The sequence below is a fragment of the Lasioglossum baleicum genome, chromosome 4 (genome assembly GCF_051020765.1).
Source record: "Lasioglossum baleicum chromosome 4, iyLasBale1, whole genome shotgun sequence".
Taxonomy (NCBI): domain Eukaryota; kingdom Metazoa; phylum Arthropoda; class Insecta; order Hymenoptera; family Halictidae; genus Lasioglossum; species Lasioglossum baleicum.
In genome coordinates, this window is record NC_134932.1 from 11560522 (window position 1) to 11584951 (window position 24430).

The 24430-nt window shown below is 45.9% G+C and overlaps 1 protein-coding gene across 6 annotated transcripts in view; it reads left to right on the forward strand.

Annotated features, from left to right (window-relative positions):
• The window catches only part of Antp (homeotic protein antennapedia), a 176875-nt gene that overhangs the window by 77714 nt on the left and 74731 nt on the right, over nt 1-24430 (forward strand). The window contains exon 1 of one of the 6 annotated variants that reach the window (XM_076422355.1): nt 2462-6423. The exons of the other annotated variants lie outside the window; for them this stretch is intronic. The gene's annotated coding sequence lies outside the window, so the exon portion shown is untranslated. Of the gene's footprint in view, nt 1-2461; nt 6424-24430 lie in introns of those variants that run through there. 6 annotated transcript variants of the gene reach the window in all.

The window sequence follows — 24430 nt, forward strand, 5'->3', positions numbered from 1 at the left end:
TTCCAACTCCAATATAATCATTATAATTATTGTCTCCCCTTCAAGTCGACCTCGATAATCATCGTCTGTATTTGTTACCACGGCTCGCATTAACTTCGCACATTCGTATGGCCGCTGTCTAGTCCTCCCAACCACGACACCATCTTTCTAATCGTCGATTCCATTGTCTGGAATCATTTCTACTGGCCATTTTCTTTACCTCCTATTCGTCGGCGTGGACATGTTGGTTCTCTAAATGCATATACTCTGATTTTTAGACATTCTTTATTTTCTGTAATAATATTTCTGCTCTGTGAAAGATCACACTTCTATTTCAAGCATCGAGATTATAAAATTCAGTCTGTAAAAATGTTCAATTTTAAGCGACTCTGTCTTCTAGAATTTCAAATCTTCGCGCTCGTGTTCAAACAAATCTCAATCGCCACGTTGAAATTTGAATAGTCCGAGACTTTGAGGTTCAATCGCCACATTCTCTTTAAACGGCCACGCTGAATAAAATTGGAGTGGTCGGATTAAAAATTCAAACGTGATCGGTCGGCATCAAACTTTGAACGGTAACGGTCAAGTTCGAGGTCCGCCATTTTTCGATCGCGATAACCAGCATGTTCGCCCCACGATATAGCGTTCGGCCGGGCAACAGCCGCGACATTATAAATTGCGACGATCCATTCGCCGTGTTAATTTGTCCGCTCTTCAATTAGCGGCCGAGCGAGTTCGGCGGCGTCGAATAAATCGAGCGTCGGCTCGCGAGTGCCGGTTCGTGACTTTCTAAACCAGCCACGTGTGCGCGCGCCTCGGTATACGAAACGTTTGTGGCCCCCTTATAACTGTTCACCGGTCGCCGTTCGAATCGGTGTTTTCGCCGACAGGTGGATCGAAGAAGAAGCTGTCTCAGCCGCCCCTTGGATTTCATCCAAAATCTCTTTCCCGATATCCGTGGTGCATGGAGCACCGCTTCATTGCGGCACAGGGTGAAGGAGAAACGTTCCGATGTTACGATTTGTCGAAACTCCTTTGCGTCAAACTGACGAACGCTATACCGTCTCGATCGATGGTGAATGCTCGTGCGACCACGTTGCAGGGGATGTTTTCCTCGGCCCTGTTTACTCGTTCCCTGTCACGCTACAAGTTTCACACGCTTCCAGACACTGTTTGTACAATTCCTTCGAGTGGTAACGCCCGGAGATATTGATTGATAAATGTGTTCATAATTATGAAGGTGGTCTAAGTCATATACGTATTTCTTGTTTCGAGATATTTCAATCCCAACAAAAACATCCTGTAAACAGGAGCCAAGTTCCTATGGCCTTAAAAAGTTGCGAGATCAAACAAAATACGACCAAGTTCGTTAGCTTAGAAATACCTCTTACAGTACTGAAAAAAGCGTTTGTAAAAATTAGTTTGAATAAACGCTATTTAATTTTTAAAGAGTTACATGGAGGGCTGAATTATTCAAACTTGGCCGCTACCTAACACCTTTTATGGCCATTGGTTTAAAAAGTAACGGCCAAGTTTCAATAATTTAGCCCTCCATGTAACTCTTTTGTTATGGTGGCCATATCGAAGCTTGTAGGTCAATGTGGAAGTACCCAAAAGGTTTTAATGATCTGTCAGTCAGTCAGTCAGTGACAAATTTAGCAATTTTTGAGGTCCTATATCTCGGAACCTACTAATGTCTACGTAATGAACCTACTACTACTAACATTAATGTTTTGTCAATATTAAGATATGATAACATTTAACAAGTGTACGAAATTACATCTCTCCATCTGCCTCCAGTGCCGAGTTATAAGCTTCTAAAAAACGGCTAAGTTGTTTCGTGTAAAAGGAGGTAGTGCGAGAACTTGGCTGGTGCACTACCTAGATAATGTGACGCGAAATAACTGATAAACTCATTTTTTAAAATTTTTATTTAGACCACTTTTACAATTATAGGTACAAATGATAAATCCTCCTGTTATGAAATAGCCAGCGGGCTTTTTGACCCTAGAACGCTAAGGTACAAGGAAAAAATCCCGTAAATCAACTCAGAGTTGATCGCAGAAGGAAATATTTAAGTTCCTAGCTAAAGACCTTCGAGGACATGGTTCGCAATGCTCTGAATCATCATCCATCGTCATTTACGATTGTAGCGAATACTCGGTGAACCGTTTCGAGGAGCATAGGGGTCGGGCTATCGTGATGGGATTTGATGAATTCGCGGTATTGACATACGTGACAGTAATTTCCATGAAAAAGCCCGCGGTACGGTTGGACGTAATATTCCGTCATTCAGAAACGTAGCGCCGCCGCCACGAAGGGAACTTCGTGCCGGCCACCTGCAGGTAACCTGGGAGCGTCACGACGCCGCCGTCGCCGCGAGTTACGGCCACAAATCACGCAATTCGTAATTGCCGCTACCGACTACGCGATTTCGTGTGAGGGACCCAGGGGATGGGGTTTGGGGGTCGGTGGGGCGGAAGAGGGGACACGTGCACGTGTGGATGGAAATCCATAAACATCGATTGGCTTCTGGCTTGCCAGACCAAAACGTCGAACACCGGCGAAGGCTAAATATTTCCGTGTCGTGATCCGCCACTATGAAACCCGCGGAAAAGTTGCTTGATTTTGCACGCCCGATGTCCGCATGGACGATCCATCGGGTAGTATCCGTTCCCAAATGCCCCCTCCTACCGGGTGAACACAGTTTGCGGCTCGGGAATCGTAGATGACACGAACAACCTCCCTTCGAAAACCATCAGAAGCGTTTAGCACTCGAGCTTTGATACAGCCATTTCGCGACCGTACGGAACCATTTTGCGGAAACCCTTATATCATAATGCCGCGACAATTGCGCATTCCGACAGCTTGAAGAACATGCGCGAAACTTTGAATTCCAACGGTTGCGCTGGAAATATCAAACGGGAACAGTCTTGGGATTGCGCGTCTAATTTAAAATGCTATCGGACGCATTTAAAATTTAAACTTCTGACGTGCACACTCGAAAGTTCAAACTCTAACGACCAGATCCGATACATTTTATCTCGACCGATAACTGTTGCAGGTTTCGAATTTTCGCGATTACAAATATTATCTTTTGCCGGAGGTATTCGAACTTTACACCTAACTTATCGTATTCACGCTTTTCTGTGTCAACTCTTAATGATCACGTTTAAAATTGCAAATTCGAAGGATCACGTTTAAAAGTACATATCTATTCGGTCACACGTTACAAATTTCAAATACCGAAGGTCGTACTTCAAATTCCACATTGTGCGGAAGGTTGTACATATGAATTTTCAACCGTTGACGGTCGAAATGTCCAAGCGCAACCTCGTCTAAAATTACAAATGTCAACCGTTACATGTTCCCAACAGCTCGCATGTTAACCTTGAGGTTCGGTCTAGATGTTGGTTTGCGCGTAACGACAATTTCCGAGTGTCACGCGGGCCCGCCGGTCATTCTTTACAGCCGGCTGTAAAAGTAAGCAGCCAAGAGATCGCTAGAAAATCGGTTCCACTCTCGCTTGACCCGGAGCGTATTCTCTATTCCGCGCCAAGAGCAAACCGGGGCCGGGTTTCTAGTTCACAAGATCGCGCCGTTTGTTACACGCGACCCCGGATGGCGTGGGGTGTGATAGTGCAACATTGTACCAACACACTGCAATTTCCGTAGCGATATATTACCGCTCGCAATCCAAGTATGTATTACTTGGGGCCTCCGTCGAATGTCGGCGACGGCCTCCGAGTCCTGACTCTCGGTGCTCTGCGAGCGAGCGAACGGCGAGTAGTTTGATTTGTCGGGTAGAGAGGCAAGAACGATCCGCTCTCGCTGTCTTTTGTGCCTCGACTGTGTGGCAGGAATCACTGCCAATAATAAGCAGTCTCGCGACGCACCATTGCATTACGCGTAATGGATTATTTCGTGTTTGTGGTCTAATACGCTGTAATCAGTAGCTCGTTTGCGAAGGCGTCGCTGAATTTACATTCGAACCGTTCGGCTCGACCCTCTCACGCGGAAACAGATTCGAGGTACACAGTACTGCTCGGTAATAAGTAGTCATTTTCTCAAACAAGCTCCTCATTACTACGATGCGTTCTATTAAATTAGAGGCGAGCCTAACTGCCCGGGAAACTTGCGCATTTATTATTCAGTTATCGCCGCCGGCTGATTTCCTTCGTTAGCTGACACATATATTTCAAGTCTCTGTTGTATTCCGCATACTTAATTTGTTTTATTAGGTACAATTTCTGAACGAATTACAAACTACAGACAAGAAAGATGTTAGTCGTATAGACAAGACTCGGTTAAAACTGTACAGAAGCGAATGAGAATGAGAATAAGAATGCTCGCGAGGAACTGAATTCAGTAGAAGATATAGGTTTTCTGGTCCTGTAAGGTGGGGCTTGTTTTCGTCCAAGGAGCAGTAAGGGATGAATCATGGGGAATGACGTTCAAGGATCAGTAATAGTAGATACAATGACGAACTGAAACGCTTAGATTACACGAGTGATTACTAGACATTAATTGTGGGAAGCAAGAATAACATAAGAATTGATTTCATCCCTTAACGATTTTGTTACATTAAAAGCAATATTACAACGTTCTTGAATTTTTTAAATCTTTTACTGTCTTATATTTCACCCAACCAATTTTTTTCGTAAATGCATAAAGATCCGCAGTGTAGGACACAATCACATTTAAAATTTAATGTTTTTAACAGCCATGTTTAAAATTTCAAGTCCTGACCGTCATATTCAAATTGTTTATTCCGACAGCGACTCGCACGTCGAAGAACGCAGAAAATAAATATCTGGACGGGAACGGTTATTGCAAATAGCAGTGCGACTAAGACAAAAATAGTCCTTCCGCACATGTTCGCAACGGAACGTCTTCCGGCGAAAATTACACGGAAAATTCGACTGTAATCTCGACGTAAGATCGACGCACACGACGTCCAGCACTGGACGTCACGACGCACTATATCACGCACCGCGTCGGAACGTGTTACAATGGTAACACGCTCGTACCCGGGGCAATACATTATGTTACGTCCGCGTCCCCAAGTATTAGCCGCGGCTCCTTCAACGCGAGCAGTGGCGCACACCGTAGCTTTCGGCCCCGTCTTCGGAGGTCGCCTGAAAGCTTTCTTCTCTCCGGCAATTACGGATAAAACCGTGGCCACCGTGGTCCCGAAATCGAGAAATGGTCAGCATCGATCAGCCCGGCCGACAAACAATAATAGCTGTCGGCGTCGATCCTCCTGGCTCGTGTGCGTTCCAATAGGGAGAAATGATAGAGTAGACGCGGGATCCGAAGTGGACTCGTTTCTACCTTTGATCTTCGTTTCCTCGACATTCCCTTCAGGTAGTCGAGCTTGGCCCACAGTGTCTATCTGGTATCAACAGTATAAGCTGTCCACACTTTTATAGTTTAACATAACAGTTTAAGCCCTGGCCACAGACTTGTTCGGTTGCTTGATATTGGTAAGTTATTCTACGATAACAAAGAATTATCGTATCCCACCGAGAAGTTGCAAACTTGCACCTTGTCGTTCAAATTACTCGCCAGCCAGATGCTTATTAATTCCTCGCGATCATTTAATGGCACAGCTTCGCCAGGCTCGTTAGTATACCGTATCGCCGATAAGACTGATCAACCGAACACGAAGAACCATCTATTCTTCGCAAATGGAAAAACAGGCCGTTCGATTCCTCGTCTCGGCACGTGTGTGCTCTATATAGGGGTACCAGTATGACTCTGTAATTACAAGGTCCTTTACCCTTTTGCCCGTGATCCTCGAAAACAAGGTGGGCGCGCTCGCTGACGATTCAACGCCGGCATAGGTGTGTCCGTGCGTTTTCTCGGCATCCGGCGGCCGGTGTGGGTGCGTTCCCGTGTTTCGCGCTCCTTCCTCCTTCACCGGCGCTGCCTGCCATCGTATCAACATCGCACTTCATAATCCTGGCAGTGTTTCTGCGCGTCTCGATCCGTTACCTCAGCTCGATCGGTTGGTTCCCTAGTCCCCGGTCCTCACTCTCAGTCTCCTAACAAGTAACCCAATCGGCACCAGTCTTTCCATCGAACAGCTTCAGTGAACAACCAAGTACCCAAGCTGTGCCAGTCTCGCAATTCAACATCTGAAGTGAACATCCCCAATCAGTACCAGTCCTTCAATTGAACACCTCGAGTGACCATTCAGTGTGTTCATCAATTTGCTCATCGTTGATGCTAATGGATACTTTGAAGTTTGATATTGTTAATGGGATTCTAACGATTATGTGGTACGGTTCATGCGACTTTAATAGTGACGAAGACCTGCCAGCTTCAGTTTTACGTAACCGGTGTGCCCAAGTTGGAAGTGTCGCCAGAAAATGATGAGTTTGAAGTTGAAACTAGTGTCGGTGGATACTCCACAGTCTAGCAGCGTCTCCAGGACGGCAGGTACGAGCGATCGCCGCGTTTTCGTCGGTTTTTCGGGGTCCCTGGCAGCGAGGAGGGTCTCGCCGGCAAAAAAGTTCGTTACAATTTGCTCGGTTGATAGGATCGGTGGCTTCGAGAAATGGAGCAAAGGGACAGAGCAAGCTCTTAAAGACGTTCCGACTGGGGGGCCCCGGAGCGGTTCCGAGGCTCGCCGAACATCCAGAATGCTTATCTCGAAATAGATCGCGAGAATTCGGTGGACGAAGAGGCCGGAGCCGAGCCACGGAAGGTACGCGGGAGCCGAGGAATGCGCGGCCGACGGTTTTTCCTAGTTAAATCCATTCCCGACGGTTTCACCGTGGCCGCCACTATATCAAGCAATACGCATTTCTGTCGTGCCAACGTGAAACGCCATTTCTATCCGTCAGGCATCGAGCCAGCCGTACCCGGGTGAACTCCGTGCACTTCTTGACCCTGATTTTTTAGTATCGTGCGCCGCGCGTTCGGACGGTTCTCTAGGTTCGTAATGGCCGGCCGTAAATCACCGAGAGCCTCTCTGAATTCGCTCATTTCAGTAAACCGTCGCTTCTGCTACAGTTTTCTTAAGAAACGCCGTGCCAGGACGGACCTTCGGAATTATACTTGTCACACTTTCGAAGGTCCTAACCGAGATACGCTAGCTGGTAGACCGACGTCCATAAATATTGACAGTCTCCTCTTGGTCATATTGTTGGAGCAATGGTTTGATGGATGTCGACGTTGATTCGATAGATCGATGTTCATGTTATCTTCAACTAATCGAGTCAGTCTTTGGCACTTCATAAATCGTTCGAAGTCTAATGTACTGTTTCAATAGATTCATCAATAAACCTTGTCTCATATTTTAAGATTCAAAGACAGCTTGTAAACAAGTACTTGGATCTTGAAACAATGACACCAGAATTAGAGTTAACACATTCGATTCTCCAAGATCCTTTGTTCTGAAGTCATCCTCTAAACTTCGCCATCCAAAGGGGAAGCGTTAGGCTGTTTCTAGCCCAGGCAATCGTGTGGGGGTTAGGCCAGTCCGAGAAGCAGGTTGGACTCGCTTCTAGCGTAAAAAAATGTGCGAGCATTTGGCAAGAGGTCAGCTCTCAGCCGCAATCTTTCACTGTAGGCAGTCTAGCGACCGGACAGGGGGTTCGAGGGGAGGTCGAAGAAGAAGGAGGGGTTGGTGGGAGGCTAGACGTAATTTGCCCTGGGGGCCCCGTGGGTGGTTGCTTGATTCTTGGTTGTACTGTGCAGGATTGGTCGGACGTCTGACAGTTGACGGATGACGAGGCGGCCTTCCAAGCTCTCCCCTTTTACGCCCTCGTCGGAGAGGTTCGCCTCGGCCTCTCGACTCGGGCTCGAGCTTCGAGGCAGCGTCCATTATCCGCCGCGAGGCAAGGCTGAGCCGGGCGTAACGGGATTATTAACTGAAATAGGCGTATAAGTCATGCGTCTTCGTCTTCCGTGCCCCTGCCCCCGAAACTGGCCCCCCTTAACCTTAGAACTGCCTCGGCCTCGGGCCGTTACGCGGAGGACCGGCTCAACCGACCCACCCGATGGAAAATGTCGAAGAAACGTTACTCCTTGCCAATAAATAAAATTATTTATCGCTTGCGCCGCCGAGATTCCCACTAAATCATCACGTTCGACAAATGGAATTAAGAAAAATTGCTTTCAGACAAGAGTAATAAGTACGTTCTCAAAGAAAGCACGTCAGGATTTTATTTGACCTTGCAACGACCTTGGAACGTACTTATACATTTTGAACGAGTTAGTTTTAGTCCTGCCAATTTTTGCCGTGTCGAATTTGTTTCCGAATGGAAGGGAGTCACATGAACGATGAAGGGTCAAGCTGGTCGGTGTGTGGCGAGGCACGGGGTCCTTGGAAATTAGAGAAATTCCGTGTCCCTTAGCCGCGAGAATTCTCAGCGATGGCCGGCGGATAAGCCGCGGCACGCAGCGAAGATGCGAATCTCCGCAACCGGCGAGTGGAAACATTAAAAATAATTTCTACTTCTCGGTGGGTTTATTCACTCGACGCGGGTCCGACCGTGACTCATCCGACTTATCGCTCCTTGATCGTGATTGCCTTCGTACACGCGTAAACGCTTTTCACCTCGCGAGAGAAGAAAATGGCTCCCGGGGATCGGGCCTCGCAGGTTTGGCACCTGCCGGAAACCTGCCTAATCTCACCTGTGCAGTCTCGCCTCAACTTCTTTCCAGTTTTCGAAGTTGGCGATCTTGAACTCTGCCAGGACCTCGATTTCTAGAATAAGAGAGATTATCGAAGATTACAATAGTCGTTCGTCTTGACATTATGAGTGGAATTCTGTTATGAAACTTCACAATTCCGCTTGCAGGCATTGCAGCAGATAGTTCTCAGAAAGGATACATTATTGTCATAGACGCAGAAAGTCCGCAGTCTAGTGACAACAAATGGAAGCAATACCATCTCAAAACGAATAGCTAACAAATTCCAAGAATTGCCAAAATAAATTTGGACAGTGCATTCCGACGCGGGAGCTCATCATCCGCGACAGTGATCGGTCGCGAAGAGGGCAGAGATTTTTCAATAACTGTTGCGAGATCGGCGCAAGGCGGCGTCCGATAAGCTGGTTGTCGGATCGCGATTTTTCGATGCCGCGGCCGCGATAAAACACCTCTTGCGCGGCAATGATGCGGATCTGGAGGCGATGCGCGAAATGTTCAGCAACAGAATCCGCGCTTCGTGGCCGAGCGTTAAAGCCGCGCGCAACAGCTACAACGCCGGTGTCACGTTTATCTGACCGGCGATCGGCGGAGCAGCGCGCAGCGCAACGCGATTGCAAGGACCACTGCGTTGGACCACGGCGCTCGATCCTAGAAGAGGGAGAAAGAGAGAGAGAGGATACCGAACCGCGTGTTCAACCGGCAAACCGGTTGAACTCCTCGCCGGGTTTCCTGCCCGATCCCGGCCCTGGAAAACCGAACAGTTTTCTGCGGCTGAAATTCGATTTCTTACCCGGCATTCCTAAGCGAATTATACTTTGAGAGCGCGTACGTGCACGTGCGCGTACCTCTTTGCACCGTGATCGGCAATTATAGATCTCGTTGAATTGTTCCTGAAAGCTTCGAGAAGTGTTAGGTAGAAGTCGAAGTAATTAGAAACAATTTTTGTAGAGCTGGATCGGTTCGTATTTATAGGATCTTCGAGGATAACCGAGCACACCGGGGTGTTAATAATGTTTATTTATACCCGTTTAACACATTGATTGTACCAATGGTGTTTCATTTGTATTATGATAGGGGCTTCGCACTACTCACACCTGCTCGTACAGTCGCCCGATAGTGAAAGACAATGTTCACGTGACATAACTTGGTCTCCTATTCCGGAATCCTGAAGTACAACTCTGAAGTGCAGCTGGTTAATTGAGTTATTGCGTCTACGAAGTCCGTTTTGAAGTGGTTGAGGGTTAAGCATCCAGCGAACGTCTGAAGAACCTAGGCAGGATGTCGGTTTTTGTGTTAGCTTGTGAACAGTTAGCGAATTGTTTCCAGCGGCCACATTCCTTAAAGAGCGTCCCCAGGCATCCGCGGTTGGCTGGGAAACGAGCGGGAAAATATTCATAAATAATTGTTCGCGGTAGATGCGAGATAGCCGTCCAGGCACTTAGGCAATGAATATCTGATGATTTCCGCTCGAATTTCCGCAAATCTGTTTCGCGGAGCGTGTCCTTTTTTCTTCTCCTGCGACGGGGTGGTGTAAAAACCGAGGGAAATTAGCGTCTCCATCACCTACCACGCGGATTACAAACGGCTGCGTGTAAAACGGTTTGTTTCTTCTCCTCGCAATTTGCCCCGCACTTTGCTCTCTTACTCTATGTACGTGTCCGTGTGTATGGAAACGTTCAGCACGCTAAACACGTTCCGCGAACCCTAGAATGTAAACAGGAACAGCGTAAGACTGCGCTGAGGAGGGTAAATGAAATCCGAGTGCACGGCGATCGGCGTGCAGTTTTTTCTGCGAGGGATGGCCTAACGCGGCGCGAACCACTAATTAAGATTATTCCTACGGTTTATCGTGGTGGCCGGGGCGAGCGCAACTCGCCTCTCATTGTGCAGTTTCGGTGGAAGTTCGTGATGCGTGAGAAAACGGACACGAACCGGCATCCCGGTTCGTGGCGCGATTAAATCTTCGCCTTTTCCATGTTACGTGTATCGTAGCGCTCGTAAAAACGGTTATGTGGGCTAATTGGTCGTCGCTGATACTTCTTTTTCTCTTCAGCCCCCTCCCTCGCCGATTCTCCTTCTCCGTGCTTCTCTCACGACTTCTTCTCCTCTTCTTAGTCTTCTCGTTCTTGTACTCTCTCTATCTCTCTTCGAGTCTCCTTCATCGTGTTCTCCTCCGACTCTCCTTGCACCCCGGTCGTTTTGCTTTCGCTCGGTTCTACGCTCGGTTCCTGCAATCCTTTTTCGTCGTCACGTCACAATTTCCTCCTCGATCCCGGCTCCCATGAGTTACAGCATCCATGAGGAGTATTACTACCTGTCGAACCCGACTCGTACACTCTACCCAGGCCTATCATTTATCATCTCATTTTATAGTCAACCGATCGCCGGACCCCGCCGTAGCCGATAGCGTTTACGCTAGCCAACGACGGCATCTACTGCGACGTTGCACACCCTGTGGAGCCAGACGAACCTGGAAACGGAAAAATCACACGGCCCGTCGTCGTTCGGTCTTTTAACACTGTCGGGACTACCTTGTTTTTCGTTGACATTGTCGATTTGTTTAGGGCAGTACATCAGCGTATGTTTCCTCTGTCGATCATTCGTTTATTGAAATTTATGGGACTGTTTATTGTGAACGCTATAAATCTAAGTATAAGTGCCAGCCGCATTTGAATAAAAACACTGAAATTAAAGAAGATAAATATTCTGCAAGCAAGATTGTATTTATCATCATAATGGCTCATTATACTCGAGCTACTTTGTTAAGCGGCAACAAAACTTTGCACCCGACGACAGATAATTGCCGTTTCGCTGATAAATAAAAATGATGTATTACTATAAACGGAGCATCTACAAGTCGACCGAATACAATATTTACATTAGATAAACATGTAACAAGGAAAAATGCGTTGAACGTATATTCAAACAGGAATAACATTTACGGAATGACGTTTAAACCAGTACAGTTGACGTAAGAGGAATATGTGTAAACTCATTTCCTATGAAAACGCTAATGCATAGAATAAATCACGGTTGAACGAAATCCATTGCGTCGAATGAAGCTATGGAGGTATGGCGTTGTTTCCGAGTCCAGTGTCCAAAAGAAGTTGGCGAGGCAGACGAGAGTAATATGCCGATCAGAAATTGGTCACCGCTTAAATCCGTCGTTTCGATGCGGGACAAGGCGGCATGATGCGCGATGGATCATCTAATCGTTATTCATCGCGCGCCCGGCCATTCCGTGCAGCGACGGATCAGCAGGAAAGGTTAGAGAGGCGCCTTGACGCGAAAACCGGCGTGCCATCACGTGCACGTGCTCTATTCGCCCCGATCTCTAATAATATACTTTAACACCTCGCTGGTCTCGTCTGGCAGACCACCCAAATGATACCGTCGAGCGATTTGGCCACGCGAATGGCGGGCCTGATTGGTATTGCGGGAACTGCGAACGCGCAAACAAACAGTAGGTCGACTGACGTGATTGATAATCACCGCCACGCGCCGTTCCTGGACAAATACGATCGTCCAGAAGGCGACAGGACCGCCCGCAGTCCGACTCGGTCCCGCTGCCATAATTCCCTGTACTTCTTCCAAGTCGGTGAACGAATGCGCGCGGTGAGTTGCTGGACAGAAGACCTGTAGGATGGCAGAGAGCAGTCTGATTGAATATTAGAAGACCGTGGGTGTAATTTCGAACAACCAAAGATTACAAGCATTTAAGAGAGGAATTATTTCCCATTTAAATTTACAGTTACTCCCATTAATTAAAAAATTATAATGTTTTATTAATACGATTTGAATACCGACGGTTTGAACATTTTTACACATTTAAATTTACAGTGACTCCCATTAATAAATAAAAAACGATAATGTTTTATTAATACGATTTGAATTCCGACAATTCGAAAATTTTTTCACATTGTACCGAGTCCAATACACTGTGGGAAAGGGCTACGTCATGTAAATTTAACCGTGCACTGCTGTAATTAGCAAAAGTCGCACGCCGACTCACCATATTGACCAGTCTCGTTGTATCGAGTACAAAACTCCACGGGACTCCCGGAGAAAAAAACGCACCGATTGCGCCGCCGGAAAAACGTGCCGGTTACAATGTTGATAACGGCCACGCAATTATGCTCGCGGAGAAAAAGGAATATGCGAGCCGGATCGAAGCGGATCGCACGAGTACCATAAGACCGCCCGCGGAGCTCTGTACCACGCATAATGCACGCGACCAGCAAGAAAGCTCGCGATTTTCGCATTCTGTCTCTCGTTGGGAACTCCACACACGCGTTCCAGCCGTGGAAACCCCGCGATCGTTGATTTATCGCCGTCAAGAGAATTTCAGAAATGCATTGAGACGTCTTTTTGCGGTGGCCGAGCTCTCTCGATGCGTTCCTCTTCGTTTGGTGGTATTTCGACTTTCTTTGTTTTCTCGTTATTTAGCTCCTCGAGATATTATCCGGCATTTGTTTTTATTACAACGTGAACGAAAAAAGGAACCTCAAACTATTTCTACTTCCTGACAATTAATACTTTCCTCCCGGTTGCCGCTGACGTGTAAATTTACAAATTGTACGCTTTTCGTAACGGAGATTTGTTTAGAGTCGAAGGAGCTCAAATTTGTTAAACATTGGATGCGATGGGAATGGTGGGCTATTTATTGGCACAGCCAGTAATTTAATCGCTGTATTAATTGCGGATTGGCTCGGCAACTCGTTCGGATCAGGACCTGGAAAGTTCCGTCGCGTCGGTCGGATTTCGAAACCGCCTCGGCAGAGTTCGTGAAACTTTTACGTGGCTCGTCGTGCGAGGCCCCCTTTCGTCGAGGCATAACCTTAATTAGCATTTCCGTACTAAACGTATGCACAATTTGTCCGATATTCGATGTAAATAACGAACGCGCCTGGCTACCCGCGCGCGGCGCGGCGCGACGAGGCGAGCGATCATTTGCATACATGAATATTGAGACACCGATATCGGATTAAGTGACAACTATCTGGGATAACTGCCTAAAAACCCCGGGGCAGCGGCGGTGTTCGTTTAGTCGCGATTCGGCAAAGGGAACCGGTTATCGCCGATTATCATGTTAGGTTCACCATTTTTTCCGGTTTAATCGGGATTTCGTCGTCAGGCGTGTCGATTATGCTAATGAAACGCGGTTCCCTGGGCTTTTTCGGGTGCCGAGGATTCGAACGACCCGCGCCGATGGTGGTTGGCAAGCTTGATTCTCTCACGTGGAGTCTGAGTTTCCGAGGATTTCCCCGATTTCCCGCCGAACGAGGCCACGGCCACCTATCGAAGCCGGAAGGAACCCCGAGGAAGCGGATGTTCCGGAAAAGCACGAGAGATGGCGTGCAGAGTGATTCGAGGTCGTGGAACAGAGGCCATCGGTGTTCCAGTGCTGCCACCTTCTGGTGGTTCCCTGTAAATTCAAGGCGGTACTGACCTGCGCGTGTCCCGCACCATCATAACACACAGACCGAACGCCATGCTGCCAGAAGATTTATGGCCCGTATCATGGCGCGGCATCTAAACGATTATTTGCTGTTAAACGTAAACGGCTTATAAAAACGAGCCTGCATAATAGAGTAAATATAGGCTCGATGCTCTCGGCCCCCGGTAAAATTTATAGACCCACTTAAGACGATCTTGTATCGACGCTTGAGCTGACCGGTAACCCTTAACCCTGACCAGGAACTGATCGTTTCTCAGGCAACGGGGCGAAACCCACCTCACCAATTAATTGCAAATTTTTCGAACTTTAATCCTAGCGCTTTTTCATTAAATTCAGTCCATCGTGGGCTACGGAAGAAAATAGTGGCTAGGTGCTAAGCGCTCGTCATATTGATTCTATGTTGCTACAATACTATTCACGGCTTGTAAGAACTTATCGACTAATTAACAGTCTTAATTATATTGCGTTGTGTTAAGGAGAATGTTATTAAATAAATCTAAAAAATTGCAAGTCGCTGCGACTATTAACACTGTTTTGTCCGACAATCGACTGCATCGAATTTTCTGATTAAATGATGCTCGCACCGCGAACCCTAATTGGCAGGCTAGACTCCCGAACCGCGAAAGTATTAATTACTGAAAATTACAGCTCTCGTCTAATTGATATGCCTCGGCTAATAATCAGCTTGTTCCTCGGAAGATAATCCGTTTCCCGATATCAGTGGAACGATCGTCAATTACTACAGTCGAACGTAGATCCGCGGCAAATGGCGGCCGCGCACCGTGCATATTAATAATACTCGTTGTAAACATCGATTATTGCTGTTAGACTTTTGACGTTAGGTCAATAGAAGCGCGGAGCAAACAGCTCGGGCGGCTCTCGATTAAACATTCAGACGTCTCGATCGTCTAGCTCGTATATTAGGCACGTGCTTAGAAACGGAATCGAGCGCCTCCTATGAAGAACAATAATTTATTAAACGGATACGTCATCGCCCTGTTGCGATAGTCGCGCGTTTCCCTCATTGAGAGTCAGAGGAGTGAATCGGGCCATTTGAATAACAAACGGTATGCAAATTCATTTGCCCTGCAGTCGTTTAGTCCTCGTACGAATTTATCTCCCGCGGCATCCGAAAATACACCGTGGCCGTTTTCGAACGGCACCGAACAGCACCTCCGCAAACATGACTGCGGTATGGCAACAACCTCGATTTTATTTCACCGAGCATTCCCTCGCAATTTTCAATACTTACCAACGGAAGCATCGGGTGATCCCACTTGGGTGACTCGATAAATTAATTGATTCTGTTTGTGAATTATTCATCTCAAGATTTCTGTAAGAACAACGAGACCGAAAGCTTGAGCTAACACTTTATTAATCTCGTGAATTTTGCCGAATTATTTAGATTGCAAGAGGGTCCGTGCGATCGTCAATCACAAGGCAATAATTATATGGAAGTTTGATTAACGGGTGTCCAAGGCAGTTTCCCGAAAACTGTGAGACGGAAACGCGGAGATTTATCGGTAATTCGCTGGACTCATTGGTAGTAAGCGTCGGCGTAACAACAATACGGAATAAATTACCATATAAATAGGTTCGCCGTTACACTGTGTTTCCTTGTAGGAACCTGGCCGCTCTACTCTCTTCGTTAATCCGGCCCCGGACTCTACTCAGAAATACCATCGGCAGGGAAACCTCTTAATGTTCTATTCTTACATCTCGCAGCGAGACCCGAGACTCGTGATAGCCGGCTGCCTCGAAGAAGATTTTAATTAAGCCCGCCCTTCCAATGTTTCGTCTGATTGGATGAGCTAATCCCGTTCCGTTCGTAGAAAATTTAGGGTTTCCCTTCCGCCAGAGGACAACCCCGACCGTCTAGGACGCCCGTTAACATTTTTTCGCGGCCCACTAAGAAAATTATCATGATTTATACCGGGCCGATAAATAAACCCATCCACCCTGCCGGGCAACGTGGCGTTCCGTCTTTCGTGGTTCATCTTCTTCGGTATTTTTAACGGACCCGACAGGTCGGTACGATACTCTTTTCTTGCTCAACTATTTTTCTGGGTTATGGATTTCTAGGAACGTCTAAGGGTCTGATAGAACTGTAGACAATTTTATTGTATTTTTAATTATTCATTTTTGCTAGATTAAAAATGTTTTATTTACTTCAAATATTCCAATAATCTATTTAAAGGTCAATTCAATGGCCTTCCGCTTTCCATTTCGAACGCCCTTCTAAAAATTGCTCAATTTTTAACGAGATCTTAAATGAGCTACTGTTACTGCTGTATGGGGGAATATTCGAGGGTTGAGGATTTTTTGTGACCGCACCAGGAAACTTCTTTATTTGTAGAAATCACCTGAAACAGCTCCATCGTTAAGGGAACAGAGCTCAGTCGAGAGCAAATGTGTTCTCGCCCTAAAACACCCTCGGTAACAGCTCGTTTCCTGATGAGTTTTCCAGAAGCGCAGTCGGCATTTTTGTCCATCATCGTGGAAGAGCATTTGGGCCTGGTGGGTGGAAAAGTTGTCGGTCTAGGGGTGTGGGCTAAAGGGAAAGCAGCACGTCAGGGGATGACATCTAAATCTCCCTTTTCGTTTCACGCTGACTGCCCGCCCTTTCGCTGGCTGCGCTCGCCGACCGGCCCTCCCTTTCCCCATACTAGCTGTCTTCAGAGGGGTGGGTTCCTCGGGTACACTCGCTCGCAAAACCTTTAACCTGCCCTTGAATCTGCTACGGCGGATTAATTGAAAACAAACTGGATCGAATCAATTATTGGATCGTTCGGATAGTTTATTTAGTTTATTCCGTTTTCTCCGGAGAAAAAATGAAACCGACTTCGAAAAAAATCTTTTCGGAGGCGGCGCAAAAATAAAAAATTTTCCAAATTACAGATGTTGCTGATTATGATTTCATTGGTATATGGTGGACTTGGAAATTAGTAGGTTGGAAGAGAAGATACATTAATATGTGAAAGCATGTAGAAGAATTTAAGGATTTTCGTAATTTCCAGTGTCGAAAATTTTCAATTTTGCGACGCCTCCGGAAAGATTGTATTGTATTTAAGTTCGTGTATATTCACATAAATTAAATGGATATTATTTCATACTTTTTAGTGCATTTTTTCGAAGTCGGTTTAATTTTTTTATAAAATTTTTTATTTCACATTTTTTAGTGGAACGAGCAGAATTTGTAGAACACCATAGGATGGTTTTTCGGTTTTATTGGTTATTTGCAATAAAAACCGCAAAGAATGAAAAAATGCAAAATTTGTTATCAAGGGACCAATCGGGCGACATACTCTACAAGATGCAAAAGATTTCGTTCATACATAGAAAAAAAGCAAAAAAAAAGGCACGTATAGATCGAACTGAGTAACCTCCTCCTTTTTCGAAGTCGGTTAAAAAATGAAAACCTACCTTTTACCATTTGGAATAAGTTTTATGACCTTTCGTTCTGTGATCTTTTGCAATTATTCAGGCAACTCAAAGATCCCATGCTCGGAGAATTTCTGTTTTCTATTAGCAAAGAATTTTGCACCGCCAACGTTGCACCTTAACCGGCCAAAAAAATCATTTTAGCAGACCTGATGTAACAATAAATTGTTAAGGAATAACATTTGAGAAAATGTCCGTTGAAATAATCTGGGAAAAGAGATTTCAACTCGGTTTCGAGTTGCGGCGCGCCGTGAAGCACCAAGGCAACGTCCCAGCGGTCCGTCGCGCGCGCGCGGGCAACGAAAGTAAAATTCTTCGCAGTTTCCACGAGGGACGCGGTAACGAGCCACGCCGGCGAGCAAACAAGGGGATTCGCATGGAAAGCGCAAAGTTTATTGTTGTAGGTATTCCAGAGCGGGTCCCGGGGTCCTCGGTACAGTTTCACGCAACCGGGTCTTTTATATTTTTATGGCGGTGAAAGTCGCCGCCGGGGCCTATGGGGTCGCGACCGTGAAGGCATTCCACGTCCCTAAGTTTCGCCCGGTGCCCGGAAAAACGAGGACAATGCCTATACGGTAGAGGCGAGTTTCACTTTTGCCCCACCAAGATACTAGAGCCCTCAGGAAAAACCTTTAGAAAGAACGAACTGAACGTTTCGAGAAAACTAAAGGATCTTACGGCGCATCATCCCCTGGCGAGATCAGTTTCGCAGGATCTGCCGGCGAGATCTTGCGTGCGAACCACTCAAGGACGTCATGGTGGATGGCAAAATTGCGAGGGTGCGATACCATCAACGCGGTTCAAAGTGTAACATTTTCTGTGGGTCTGAGAGGACTGAGACTTTTACCTCGAACAATTTTATTATAGAACTTGTTGATCTCAGCGTGGATTTTGTATTTCATTTTTTCAAATGGAGGGCTGGGAAATAAGGTCAGGGAAAAGTTTAATCAAGATTGACTGTTCTGATATTGATAAAGAATTCCTGTTCTCGCAAAGAGAATTGAATTTTGTATTAGTGCTGTGGACGACGGTACGAATTGTGATTTTGAAGATAAAACGGCCTTGTACGGCACCTGAAACGACGAAGAAAATCATGGAGTCAATGCTGGAATTAGCTGTCAATAAGGAAGTAATTAGCTGGCTGTAGAATCGATAAAAAAAATCAAATATATCAGAGAATTGTGAAGATAGAACGACGTTGAGCGACACATAAACGAGGAAGTAATCAAAAAATGTAAACTACCTACACCGAGAAGTTGTCGAAGATAAAAAGATTGACAAAAAAAATAAGATGAAAAAAATGCTGAACGTCAAGAACGGAATTAACGATCGATAAGGAATTATGTGGAAGGTTAATGCAAATTTGCTGTGCAGGATACAATAGTGAGATAGCCGTGCAGGATACAAAGGAAAATGTTGATGCATTCTGATGGGAGCTCGCGGGATCGATCGTGTACCGTTTCGCGGACCTGCTTCTCCCGCAGAATCGAAAGCGAGAAGGTGAAGAATTGCCAGGGATACTTTCGCCGACGTTGTTCATAAATTTCTGGCCACGCATAGTAATCCCCGCTTCTCGAGTTTACCGTAAACAGATCATCTTGAATCTTCCGGTTGCCTCTAGGCATCGCTGCGTTCCGGCGTGGTCGCTCTGATCTCGTTACACAATATTGACCGCGATTTTGATAAACTACCACTTCTGCAATTTGGCTAAAAATTCAGCTAAAAGCATTACACCGTCTCGATTAATTCGTATCGTTTCGATTTTCGAGTGAGAATTCTTTGAATGCTTTTCGATGCATTGTCTTTTTATTCAAATTTGATTCAATGAAGCGATGCATTAAGTTTGGTCCGTATCATTAATAAACCTCCGCAAAGTTGAATAAGAATGAGTCTGAAGTTTTTTGTGAAATCCCAGTGAATTTCGAAGACAGTTTCTGTTCTGATTAAAGAACTACGCTGACCGGCGCAACAAATTCCATGAAAAAACATCAATCTCACTCATCGAGGAGCGGAACATCCATCTTCTATCAATCGAAGACGTCGATCGGCCCTGGACGACTCCATCGACGTCCAAAAAATGATCATTCGCGGAGGAAAAAGTGACAGTGGCGAGGTTTAAATTCGCAAAACACGGGGCCCGCGAGTTTCCACGTAACGCGCCGGCCATTCTACGAAATCGTGCACGTGTGCAACGCCGGATTCAGCTGCCTCGTTCGGTTCACGAATGAATTATCGCCCGTTCGGGGTTGGGCTCTTTCATTTCCAGTCCACGCGGTAGCTCCGTCCTTTCCTCCCTTCTTTCGCTCTCTCGTTTTCTCTCCTCCTCTCTTTCTCCCGTATCGGTCGAGCCTGCCGTCAGCAACGCTTTTTCCCATCCCCACGCGATTCCGCTCTACACCGCCATTCTCCCCCTTTCTTTTTCCATTTCCAGCGGAAAGATACCGCGCAACCCCTCCCCGCGGATTATTTTTATAGACTCACGTGTGCTCGCTAAACACCCCGCCCGCTTAGACCTGCGATTTTCCACCCCCGCGGTGTTTGTTCGCCGACTTAAACCTGTGTCTGCGATATTTTATTCCCAACCCGACCACGGAATAATAGAAAACGTGTCTGAGATGGTTGTTATCATTTTCCGAATGCTCGAGAATTGTTTCACGTACTTTATCCGTTGAATTATTTTATTAGTGAACAGTAGACATCGAATTCCATATATTTATCTGCACTATTTTATTGCCTAGATCAGTGGTGGAGCGATACAAAAATGTGCTTCAGGATTTTGTAATTATTTGATCAGAGACAATAAAAAAATTGAGTTCATTATTAAATTCTTTCCTTCGAGTATTAAAATAAATTCTACACATTGTTCACTGTCTAAGAACTCGACAGCGACATTTTTAGTTTCACACCCCATATAATGTCGAATCCATACTTGTAGAAGCGAGTCGGACAAGGGTGAGGAAATTTGATTTTATTCATGGCTGGTACGTCGCAAACGTCAGCCATTCAATTAGGAATCCTTTTGAAACCAGTTCAACAGTCAATTATTTAAAGGAAAGGTGGCGAGACGAGTCCGATATTATATGGATGCTTCAATACGAGCGCGTGGAATCATCTGCCACATTGAGTTATGCGTTTCGGTGTAACCAGGTGTGGTTGAGGGCTAGAATGAGACTCTGGGTTCTTAAGTAACTTGGTCCACGGCGAACGTTGGCTTAAAATCCGGTTCGAGTCTGTTAAAGTCCAGTTAAAGTCAGCTGGACTCCCTGAAGTGTTCTTTCGTGTCCCCCACGTAGCCATCTTGGAGGAAAGTAGCGCCCAAAGAATCGTAGAATATCCTTATCGAGGTCACCATTACTATTTGGTATGTTTGTGTTCCTTGGATAATTTCGGGATGGATGCACCACATTTTGTTTTCTCTTTATAAAAATTTTATTAAAAAGAATTGAAAGCGTAGACAGGCATAGTAGAATTCTTTACTTAAATCTATTTAATAAAATATAACGTTAAATGAGGTTATTTGCATAGGTTAAAACGATGCAAATTACACGCGAAAAACAGTTTAAAATCTTTCAGTATTGCCACAATAAAAACTGGTGCATCTATCCCGAAATTACCCTAGAATTATTTTTAACGAGTCCTCTAGTGTTTCGTTCTAATCTAGCTTCAATTTTAATAGAATTAAATAAATTGGCGTGTTGTTCGAACATTCATTATTTATTTTTGCAATACTTTTGTGGTGTAACTTGGGAAAGTAGGTGGCCGACCGTCGTCGCGCAATTTCCAAGCGTTTCCGCAGTTTTGACGAATTTGTTTACGACACGATAATTTCCAAGTTGGAGAAGCGATGTCTGGAAGTTTCGTACGGATGCCTCCTCGTAGGAGGGGCAGCAGGGTCTTGGAACCTCTTTCGAGAGGGCAAGCACCCGTCACAACAGCTGCTATACCCTCGAAGAGCTGCGCGTTTCCAAACTCTCCTTCTCTCTCTCTCTTTCTCCGTTGGCCTTAATAAAATCGATATTAACTCTGGCTCCTTTTTATCGGGAACTTCAACGATAACCGTGTACTCTTGCCCACCTATTTTCTTCCGTATAACTTGCTTTGTATTTCGTGCAGAACCTCGACTAAATTACTTTTTCATTACCGGGGGATTTTCTCGTTTTACTCTGCGAAAGAGAGTGCGCCGTTGCAAGAAGTTCTCTAGCTACGTACGTCACTGGTTACTGGGCAGAAAAGCGGTTTGTTTCCCCATCTCGGAGGGTCAGAAATGCGTGGAAGGAATCAAAGGGAGAAACGCAATCAATCGAGTGTTTTCCTTCTGAACAATGGCTTGCAAAGGGGGAGCGAGAGTAAATTGAAATTCCGTGACACGGAAGGAACTCTGATTGGGAGAGGGACGGCAATGAAAATGGCGCGCGATTGCTTTCTGCCTGTGGTTCGTCGTCTTCGCGTCCGTGTCCACGAAATAAATAAATTAAGAGACTTTGAATATATTGCTTTCTCTCGCTCTGCCAGAATTACAAGAAAATAGTACAATAATGTAAATACTTTTGGAATTCATACATCCCATACATTTTTGAAATTACTATAAAATTGTATGTCCTTTTTAAAACATAATGTAGCTCCTATTAGGGTAAAGAAATGTTTTCAGAATTCTTTTTCCATGCGGTTGTTCGTAAAAATATGTCTGTGGAGGTCCGCAGCCGACGTCCGAATACATTCTTCAATCCCAAACGAACCTAGAACAGCGTTTCTCCAAAAAAAACGAGGGCGCAGCTCGAAGCAAAGAGGACGAAACAGAACGAAGTGCTGGAGAAGGAGAGAAAGAAACAAATTGTCGATCGAAGTAACGAGCGCGACACCCTGGCCTGTTGGAGGGGGTTGAATTTTAATCGAGTAGGAGAGGAAGAATAATGGCGGGAAGGAGTCGAGGACGCCATCAATTGAATGTTTTCGTTTTGAAGCGTGCGCCTGGTCCGATCGGCGGCGGCGGCGTCCGGGGAGGATCGGTAAGAGAAGAAGAGGGTGTAGATCCCCCGAAGAGGGTAAATTGGAATTCCGCGACGCGAAGAGTGCCTCGGTTAGTTGCACGGGGCCAAACAGGGGGTCAGTGGGGTGAAGGCGAGACCAGGAAACCGGGGAAAAGCGGCGTGGGAGAAGAGAGAAAGAGAAAGAGAGAAGAGAGAGAGGGAGCGCGGAGAGAGCACCGACACCCAAGGAATATTTACTGCCATCTTCTCTACCACTTACCCACAGATTCCCTGCCCGAAGTTGTAAACACCTCTTAACTGTATAGAGATAGTATCTCGGTTTCCCTTCTCGTGTATCCTAAGCAGTTACGCGGCCGTTATAACTAAAGGATTATTAATTAGATCGCCCGGCGATTACATCGCGATATTTTCCATCCCCCTTTTTTCTTTCCGAGTTTATCTGGTTTTTCCCCCTTCCCCTCTCCTCTCTCCCTTTTTTCCCCAGCCATTACACACGAGCTTCTCTCTTTCTCTTTCGCTCACCGGTTCGTCTCTATTTCTCTCGCGATCGCGAGTGCTGCAGCAGCGTTACCGTTCTCTGTCGCGTTCGTTCCGCTGCCGAGAGGTTTAATTGATTCGAACTGCCGCGACTATCGGATTATTAATTGCGCTGTTAATCGGGGACGACGGTAATTAAGCTGTCGACGATTCAGTTTTATGATGCCCCGCGCCCTGTCCGCTATACTTCTGTCCTTTGTGCACGGGATACCGGTGTTTAGCGGAACTATAGCACCGGCGAGAACATGCGTTGCAAGAATTCACCTCGCTTCCGGTGAGCTTCCGGCGTGACGAAGCTTCTTTGCTGTCGCTTTTTTTCATCGAGAAGCTCGTCGATTCGGTTGGATCCGAAAAAGCGACGGTGTTCGCTATTTATTCTTCCGACGCTAGCTTGTCGCAGTCGCTCGATCCAATCAAGATTTTTCTATGGGAAATTATTCAGTATATTTTATTGTTCGCGTAACGATTGGAACCTTTTCATGCTCAATAATTAGACAAATTTTCATTCGTTGTCTACATGTAGCGTTTAAATATAGATCACAGGAGAATGGACTGTTATCAATATCGATTTCGAGCGACCAGCGCGAATGGAAACTCCATTTTGAAAATCTCCGATCTTTCCTCATCACCGATCACGCCAAACGCGCCGTAAATTAACGCCAGAAACACACAGGCACCGTGTCAGTTGGCAGACAGACAGATGTCTCGAAAGCTCACAGTGCTCGCCGTTTACCAGCTCAGAAAACACGACCGATAAGGCTCGTCGAAATTATCTGAATCGCTAGTTAACGAGCAGCGTGATCGGCGAAATAATCGTCCCAACCTAAGCGATGCCGTCGCAAACGAACGAACGAACGCTAGAACAGGCGGAAGCTATCGTGGAATTTGTTGGGAATAACGGGAGGACACGTGACCGGCCCGATAATTGTTCGAATTCGACGGGGATCGGTATTCGAACGAAGTTGTCGTCGCCGTCGATTTGCATACCTCGCGTCGTCGGCGTCGTCGTTGTTGTCGTCGTTTTCTACCAGCTCGCGAATCGCCTGTCGATCGACGACGCTTTTTTCTCTCTCCTGACAGTTCACCTGTACAAACCTGACCGGTTGTTTGACAATGACTGAAGCAATATTTGCACCTTGCAAAGAAATTTTATTCGAGACAACCTTCGGCTCTGGAAAGCTCGTATCCGATAAACGTTGATATATGAAATTATTATTAAACTTTCGTTATCAATTTTGGCGTTCTTTATTCAATGATTGATCGGTTCTTGACAAATATAATTTCTATTTTTGGTATCGAGCGTTTTAAATATGCTGACGACGTTTTCTGTTCTGTATGCAGTCTGAAGACTTTCATAAACAGT